Source organism: Kogia breviceps, chromosome 10, assembly GCF_026419965.1.
Source record: "Kogia breviceps isolate mKogBre1 chromosome 10, mKogBre1 haplotype 1, whole genome shotgun sequence".
Taxonomy (NCBI): Eukaryota; Metazoa; Chordata; class Mammalia; order Artiodactyla; family Physeteridae; genus Kogia; species Kogia breviceps.
The window spans coordinates 85655184-85664754 of record NC_081319.1 but is presented as its reverse complement, the minus strand read 5'-3'; the positions used below and the strand labels follow the sequence as shown (position 1 = coordinate 85664754).

The window sequence follows — 9571 nt, the reverse complement described above, 5'->3', positions numbered from 1 at the left end:
ACATAGTAAGTGTTCAATAAATTGCACCATTTTTCATCTATGTATAACTTAAGATTGCTTGGAGTTTGAGAAACCAGCAGAATACATTTTTAAATGCTTTGAATAAAAAGTTTTCCAATTTTATTCTGGAAATCTCTATTCATAATTGATCTTGAACACCTGAGTAGTTAAATTCCAGTCCAGTATAACCATGTGATAGACCATCAGTAGCCTGAGGGTCATTGAGAATGCAGGTAGAAGAGGTTAAAAAAACCCTCCAACCAGTGGATTTGATACTGTGATTAAAGAAGACATCAGACAAACGACTTCCAGTGGATTTGATGCTGTGATTAAAGAAGATATCAGACAAACGACTTCCAGTGGATTTGATACTGTGATTAAAGTCTTGTAAGAGGGAAAACTGACACCATCACAAAGCCCTGCTGGGATTCGAACCCAGTATCTCCTGTTTACGAGACAGGCGCTTTAGCCAACTAAGCCACAAGGCCTGCTACCCCGAAGTTAAGGCCTCCTTTCCAGTCAAATCATACTCAATTAGGTGAAAACCTGAGTTAATTATATCATTGCTCATTCTCTTCTCGAATAAATCGACCTTGCAGAACAGACAGAACCGCGATGGAGACTCCCGGAAATTAAGACTCCCATCAAGCCTAACAAAACGCATACACGCACTCACACCATAACAGAGAAAATGTACTTAGCCATGGAATGTGAAAGAGTGGATACGAGCCGAGTGTTCGTTGTGGAGGAGGGGACTTCTCTGAATGAGGCCAAAGAAGTTCTCATATTCCATCCAATTGTAGTAATTTAGAATCTTCAAGTAAGTGGATATTCTAAAAGTAGAGTGAAAAGCTTTAATAGCAGAATAGGTCAGTTAGAATTTCAGTCAAATTAATGGCATTCCTGGTTGTTAGAAGAGGGCACACTTGTGCACTGAAAAACTAACAAAACGGAAACAAACAACCCAAAATTCCAAACACATTCAGACTCTGCTAACAACTGTCCGCTTGTGCTCTGCTTGAGGAAGTAAGAGACGGTCATTCAGGAGGCGGCTCGGTCAGAGTTCACTTAAAGGTTTTATGATTCAAATCCCAGGAGCCTTTGCCTGCCTGAGGCTGGGAAATGACCTCTGCAGCTCTTGGGAAGGTGCACAGATGGAAACCACAGCTCGCTAGGCTCTGGGAGGCGTTGCAAATCGGGAAATTCCTCCTTTTCTATACTACCTTCTTGTTGGTTCTTCAAAAGGATGTTCTTTAGTATTTTCCTCATGGACCCTCAACTTGTAGAAGCTAAACAAACATTTACTGATTGTACAATTACGAAATTAAGAATCCATTCTTAAACTGTTAATGCTTGCCTCCTGGTTTTCTGCCTTTAATTGGAATAGGGTTGGCGCTGAAAAGGGAGTGAGTTCATCAAATTAGCAGATGCCACGGCACATCCACCCAGCTTCTACTGCCTGGTTAAAATACAAAGTGCGAGGACTCCAAAATTCTTTATTTAAGCAAGTAAAGGCTGAAAGGAGCTCTGGGCCTGATAAGACCTTTGACTCCCAAAGTCTTTTTTAATTCCTTTCTTGGGTCAAATGGTCTGGCACTACCATTTTCTATCCCATTCAGAATGTTTTTAGAGTGAATATAAACTTATTTTCTTGCTAACCAGGATAGTCACTTTTTAATTTAATATATGCTAACAAACTTCTATGATAAGGCTCATGCTACTACTCCATTTACAGTCACTGTATATTTGGAAAATATACAGTTTGGAAAACAACACCTTCAAAATAATAATGGACAAGGAATCATGGTGTTTCTGAATTCTAATTAGCTCAATTGTTTATGATCAGGACTGTATAAATTTCAGTTACAAAAGCACAATTGGGATGACAGCATTTTTGGCTAAGTATTGTTCAAGTATTGTCCAACAAGAGCGATATTACTGAGTACCTACTATGTGTCGGGGCTGAAATGAGTTCTGTGGATACAACTAGGTACCATATGGCCAAAGATGATAGAAAATAGAACAAGAAATTTTAATAAAAATTTAATATGATAATAAAAGAAGCACAAGATGATAGATGAGCACCTAACAAGGGCTTGTAATACTCTGTACTATGAACACTGCCCAGTTCAATACATTTTTTGATGATTTCTCTTTAACGTATTTGATTTTTTGTAGCAAAAGTATATTTTATATATATATATATATATATATATATATATATATATATATATAATGTATAACTGTACAAGTAGTACTTGGAAACATCTTTAAAACTTTCATGTTAATCCCAGGTATTTAACCAAACTAGGAATCTCTGCCAAGGTGGAATGAAATAAATCTGACCAAGGCCCAACAGTAGGAAGGTCTGCAAGGTGTATGAAATAAAATTATCATGAGAGTAGAAAGAGGCAGAATCCATGGAACCTATTCCAATGAGGTCCTCCGGGAAATAGCCTTGCACTCAGACAAACAATATGTATGAGAACTGAAAGAGCAAATAACATATGAGACCCCAGGACAATTTGATGCACAAGTGCTTGATTAATATTAGACCCAAAATAACTAAATGAGGGATATGAATATGGATAGTGGAACAGGGGATTTTTCGTAACTGCAATGATTTCTCATTACCCTAATGAATGCTTCCTCTGTTGAGAATAGGGTGATTCAACATAATACTAGCTAATAGATGTTATCAGTTGAATTTTGTCCCGCTAAAAATTCATATGTTGAAGTCCTAATCCCCACTACTTCAGAATGTGACTGTAGAAGTAGCCGAGAAAAAGGGTCATTACTAATGTAATTAGTTAAGACAAAGTCATCCTGGAGTAGGGCAGGCCTCTGCAGTTCTTGTAAATGGGGGAAATTTGGAAACAGACATGCACACATGTGAACATGAAAGCGGAGATTGGGGAGGGGGGATGCACCTATAAATCAAGGAATACCAAAGATGGTCAGCAAACCATCAGAAGCTATGGGAAAGGCATAAAAAGATTCTCCCCCATAATCCTCAGAAGGAACCACCCTGCCAAAACCTTGATTTTGGATTTCTAGCCTCCAGAATCATAAGATGATAAACTTCTATGGTTTAAGCCATGTAGTTTGTGTTATTTTGTTACAGTAGCCCTAGGCATCATCCTCTGAGTATGAGCTAAGTTTTTTCCTAAAATTTGCCCCGAACTTAACTGAAAACAATTTATTTTTAAAAAGGGCTGGAGGGCTTCCCCGGTGGCGCAGTGGTTGAGAGTCCGCCTGCCGATGCAGGGAACGCGGGTTCGTTCCCAGGTCTGGAAAGATCCCACGTGCCGCGGAGCGGCTGGGCCCGTGAGCCATGGCCGCTGAGCCTGCGAGTCTGGAGCCTGTGCTCCGCAACGAGAGAGGCCACAGCGATGAGAGGTCCACGTACGGAAAAAAAAAAAAAAAAAAAAGGGCTGGAAACTATATTCAATTTTCTATGATAAACCATAATGGAAAACAATATATATAAAATAATATATATACATTTTTATGTATATATATATTCTTATGTAATATATATATATTTCTATATAGATATCTGAATCACTTTGCTGTACAGCAGTAATTAACAAAACATTGTAAATCAACTGTATTTCAATAAAAAATAAAATAAAAAGAGAACTAATGAATAAGGGGTGATGGGAGGTAAGTGTGAGAGGGGCTCATGTACAGTAACTAAAAAGCTGAACAAAATTGTTATAAATTTTTTATAGATATACATACATGTAGTAAAAGATTAAAATGCAGGTTGGAAAGATACTAATGGACTTCAGGATGGTGGTTACTTTTATGGAGAGAGGAAGGGGAATGGGAAGTGAGGGGTGATGCTTCAACCATACTTCTAAATTATTTCCTTAGGGAAAAAAGAAGATCTGGGTAAAGGGTATATGACATCTATTATAATATTTTCTGTATTTATGCTTTACTATTTCATAATTAATTTTAAGTTCAATAAAATAAAATATATTTGCATAAACTTTCACATTATCATGTTAGAAAAATAACAAAAGTAAAAGTAAAGATTAGTGTACTTGCAAAGCCCCAAGTATTCACATATTTGCTTTACATGTAGTAGAGCCTCTTCCCTTAACAGATATTGCCAGAATTTCTATAGTTTCTAGAAAATAACAAAGAGCAGAGACATAGTCTTTGCCATTAAGTAGCTTAAATGTTAGTTGACAAAACAAAATGTATCTATGGGTAATGATACTGTAGCTTTACCTAGGCCACATGGAAATGGGCTTTCCCTGCAGCATAGTGACATAAGTAAAGGCAAGCCTTCCAACATTTTATTTCAAACATACCAGAAAGCTAATACAAGGGGAAAAAATAAAGGCAATGACTTGGAATAGCAATATAAAGTTTCCTCACTTTGTGAAACAACCATTCAAAATAACTTAGAATTTACCCTAAAAGAAAACTTTGGGGGAAAAAGTAGTAGGGCCCTTTAAGGATTAAGCACAGGAAGTTCTATGTGAGCAAATTAGCTCTCCCCTGTATAACTTTCTTCTGTCTCTTCAGTTTATTTTCATTTTTAACTTTTATTGGTGAATAGCTTATTTAGAATACCAAAAGATATGAATATTGCATTTTTATGCATCTAGCACATTTGTTACTTTGTTCATTACTAGAAAGTTAATCCTTTTGTTGCCATTTGGTAGCAACTGTGAAATAGCTATTCCAACCCCCTTATCCAACCCTCCTCTCCTTTGATCACCTTACACTATATGAATTCAAAAAATGATTGTCAGATGCCTTCCCTGAATATTTAAAATCTCCCAGATTTACAACATTTTCCTGAGGTCCTGTTGTCTAGAATACACTCTGTTTATAAATGTCTTTGTGAGGAGAAGTGCTCTAATTGACTTCTTTCCCCTGATCTAGTTTGTTCTCTCTTTGGATCTGAAGGGCCAATATAGACAAGAAAGAAGAGAGATTAGCTTTTGTTACTACTTACAAACAGGACAAATTTTATTTCAAATTACTGAGAGGTCATTAGCCACAATTTAAGATTAAACTGTGCAAGGACTGCCCTCTGCTACAATGTAGGTCTGCTGGATCTCATTTCTCCTTGAAATGAAAAAAATAAGGTGTATTCTTCACTGAATGACCTTGGTTCACATCTACTTTTCCCTAGCCACAAGACTTTGTAGAAACTACTAAACAGAGTCCAACTCAGGGTAGGCTCAGAGGAATTCCATTGCTGGTAAATAAAAGGAGTGTTTTTTAGTCCTTTTCTTCAATGTTAATGTATAAAGCTCAGCAAATAGAAGACTTTTCCCCAGCTATCTGCTCTCTTATGTTCTTAGAAAATTTTCCTTTTCTTTCTATCTTTCCTCCTCTTAATATTATTTGGGGGACAAAAAAACCTACAGAACATGTGATCTAGTTTTACCTATTTAAAATAGTTATCTCTTGAAATATTGTTAAAAACATTATTACTTTCCTCTTAGGGACCCAGAGTCATATGATAAATTAAAACAAGCCTTTCAAACCATAATTCAAAAAGAGTCATGTACCACAATGTTCATTGCAGCACTATTTATAATAGGCAGGACATGCAAGCAACCTAAGTGTCCATCAACAGATGAATGGATAAAGAAGGTGTGGCACATATATACAATGGAATATTACTCAGCCATGAAAAGAAACAAAATTGTCTTATTTGTAGTTAGGTGGATGGACCTAGAGTCTGTCATACAGAATGAAGTAAGTCAGAAAGAGAAAAATACTGTATGCTAACACATATATATGGAATTTTAAAAATGGTTCTGAAGAACCTAGGGGCAGGACAGGAATAAAGACATAGACGTAGAGAATGGACTTGAGGACATGGGGAGGGAGAAGGGTAAGTTGGGAAGAAGTGAGAGAGTGGTGCTGACATATATACACTACCAAATGTAAAATAGATGGCTAGGAGGAAGCAGCCACATAGCACAGGGAGATCAGCTCTGTGCTTTGTGACCACCTAGAGGGCTGGGATAGGGATGGTGGGAGGGAGATGTGGGAGGGAAGGGATATGGGGATATATGAATACGTATAGCTGATTCACTTTGTTGTACAGCAGAAACTAACACAACAATGTAATGCAATTATACTCCAATAAAGATGTTTTAAAAAAAGCCTTCCATTATAAAGTCTTAGCCCCAAGTTATCAGAATCAACTCCCGTTTTTCATGAGGAAATTTTATTTCAGAAAATGCAGTATCTTTCCTGCTTCAAGTCTAGGTCAGAGCCATCTCAAACCACTGATAGATATCCCCAAATTTAAATTTTGGGGTGGGGGGAAGCTTAGAGTATATTTGTTCTGTCCTGGAAGGCACTGAATTATTAAGTGATCTACTTTCTTCCCAGTGACCAGCTTTGCAAACACAGGGATCTCAGGAAGTAATAGTTTTCATTTCACAGTCCTTGAACAACTGTGGTAAGATAGAGAGAGAGAGAGGTGCTTCTCTTTACTTAGCAGAATGGTATGTGAAATTAAGTTATATCCCATGGATCACCCTTGTCTGCCTTTGACTTGGCCAGTCTGGGGGCTGCTCCTGTATCTGTGACTACCTCAGTCACCAGAGGTGTCTCTAGATAAGCTTAGACTAACTGAGAAAGGGGTAAGCCTGCAGGTATACCTCTCATGACTCTTCCTACCTTTGTGGATATTTGGAGATAATTTAAATAGAGAATTTCTAGGCCAGTGATTCTCAACCTTAGCTGCATATTCAAATCACCTAGGGGGATTTTTAAAACGCTGGTGTCCATTCCACACTCCAGACAAATTAAACTAGAATCTCTCAGAGTGGGATCCAGGCATGAGAAAATTTTAGAGCTCTCCAGGTGACTCCAATGTGCAGCCAAGTTGTAGAGCCACTGCTTCACTTTTAAAGAAATTTATGGGCTCAGGGAAACTGTATTGATTTTATCTTTCCCTACCATCACCCAGTACACACTTTACCTACCAGATAAAATAATTTAGTTAGGAACTGTTCTTGGATTGCACCTAAAACTTTTTTATTGGTTAAATTAAGGTGAGTCTTTTCTTCACTTTTAAAGAAATTTATGGGCTCAGGGAAACTGTATTGATTTTATCTTTCCCTACCATCACCCAGTACACACTTTACCTATCAGATAAAATAATTTAGTTAGGACACTGTTCTTGGATTGCACCTAAAACTTTTTTATTGGTTAAATTAAGGTGAGTCTTTTCATGTGGTTTGGAATAGAGAAATCTTAAAAACAATTTTTGATGAATTTGATCATAGTCTGGTGACATGAAGTGACAAAAAAATCAGGTGGTAAGTCATAATTACAACTCAAAACTGGTTCTTAGGTAGAACTGTTGGTATCTCCCCACTGCTAGACTTGACGGTGGGTAATACGGAACATTGAAAATGGGAGGAACAAGAAAGGATAAAGTCTGTGAACTATTTCCTTATTAACTGCTCAGCTGGTAGATGCTATGGCTACTATTTTAAGTTTGTTCAAAGTGTTCTAATATCTTTAGAGCTACACCAGAGTTAAACTATTGTAGGTGTGTAATAAATATTGGCAAGACCAATTGTTCAATACATGACAACACAGGATGATTTAGCTAATAGAATGCAAGCTTTAGCGCACCACACTTTCAAAGGCCCATTTTAAGACCCATACTTTAATTTTGTGGTTTTTCTTAAATAGTCAAGAGGCACAAGCAATAGATCCACCCATGAATGACAGACCAAATCATTAAAGAGTCCAACATAAAGGATCGCAGCCATTATTATTTTTTAACACTGGGCTCTTGTACCTCTAAGAATTTGGTACATTCCATCCCCTAAGGTTCAGGAGCCCTTAACTACAGCCAGGCAAGGGACGCCTGGAGCTGCTGGAGGCCTTGCTGAGAAATAAACGGAACAACAGAAAACTGTTTTCTAAATTTCCTTCACTTGCTAATGTGACAACGTGTCACAAATTGGAAGTTGAGACAAAAGCATCAAGATACAGGAGATGCTGCATTCCAAAGGGGAATAGCCCTTCAACAAAACACACAAAGGAGCTAGCCAAAGAAAGTCCTTACCCACATGAATGGTGTAAAAGGGCTAGGTTTAGAAAGAGAAGTGGATTTTTGGAGAGAATTAAAGTCAGTAACTTTAGAATCAGTGAGGCAAATTCAGAGATTACAAAAGAGATCAGTATAGAAGGAATCAAATCCACAGCGATGTGAACGCTGCGAGCTCTGACAAAATGCACTGAGCGGGAAACATGTCTGCGTCAAAATGTTTCTACTTCACTCCTTTGTGTTCGATTTCTGAGAGAACTGTCACGTTTTAAGAAGCGAAATGTACCAGACACTTTCACAGCCTCCGGCCTGGGAAGAGTGTATTATCTTTCTAGGGGAGCTTCCCGTGAAATCCATCTTTCTTAGTGAGCCTCAGAGTATGAAACCTGAGACAGTCACCCATTCGAAACCCCGGCAGCAAAATTAAGTGAAAATACTAATCCGTTCGCAAATCTTCCATTTAGAGTTTACATGAATAACTGTCATTTTGTTTTTTCATGGAAAAGGGACTAAAGTCACTGTTGATTTCACTTTGTGGAAGACCATCTCTAATCCCTGCTGCGGATGGAAAGGAATAAAATTTTGAAACGGAAATGATACTAGCATAACCCGAGCAAACTGTTAAGTACCTGGAGGCAAGATGGTTAATCTTCAGATTCTACAGGAATGGGACCGTAACGCAGAAGAGAATTGTTTCCGGAGGTAGGAAACAACAACAAAAAAAGAAAAAAAACAAAAAACAAACAAAAAAAAAAAAACGTTGGAGATGCTGGGGATCGAACCCGGGACCTCATGCATGCTAAGCATGCGCTCTACCACTGAGCTACATCCCCATCACGCTCAAATGCTCTTTTCTAAACTACTTTCATGAAATAAAACAAATTTACATTTTAAAACAAAATCATTTCGCTCTTTCCTAAACGATACAATTCTCATCTTCTATTTTATAGAACTCTGTTACCAAGGAATTCCTATTAACCTGTATCTTGCAGACATTCAGTGGCTGATGAGAATACACTGATCTCGGAAATCTGAGTAGGAAACAGTCTCACAGACCCTCCTTTTCTGAGTGCTTTTCTCGTTTGCCAAAAGATATGTGGGACAAAGGAAAATTCCTTACAGGAAGGATTACAAAAATACTTTGCCAATGACTGTCTTTAATTATGAAACCTGCCAAACTATTCCCAATTCCCCTCCCCAATTCTGCACCCTAGTCCCGGACTCCAGAAACCGCTATGCAACTATTCTTAGAAAACAAGGAGCCAATGAAGGTATTTCTGTTAGAAAAATAAATTCCTTCCACTCTTAGCAACTGGGAGGGCTAAAGGGTAAAGATGTTGGATTGCTTCCTTAGGCCTCTGATCCTCATTTTATCCAAAGAATACATATCAAATCCAAGGAATACGAGTCCTCGGATCTTGTTCTGATTCTTTGGAAAGAAAAGCCAGGAAGTAAGAAATGTTATTTTTAAGATTGAGGCAAAACCTCTGCTTCCGGGTTGCTTTATTTTTCTGCAGA

General features: G+C 37.8%; 2 non-coding genes across 2 annotated transcripts; both read right to left on the bottom strand.

Annotated features, from left to right (window-relative positions):
• Window positions 1–414: 414 nt before the first annotated feature.
• TRNAT-CGU (transfer RNA threonine (anticodon CGU)) lies at window positions 415–488 on the bottom strand. Its single transcript has one exon. It is a non-coding gene; the product is annotated as a tRNA-Thr (tRNA).
• An 8326-nt stretch (window positions 489–8814) lies between these two features.
• On the bottom strand, window positions 8815–8886 carry TRNAA-AGC (transfer RNA alanine (anticodon AGC)). The gene has a single exon. It is a non-coding gene; the product is annotated as a tRNA-Ala (tRNA).
• Between the last annotated feature and the right edge of the window lie 685 nt (window positions 8887–9571).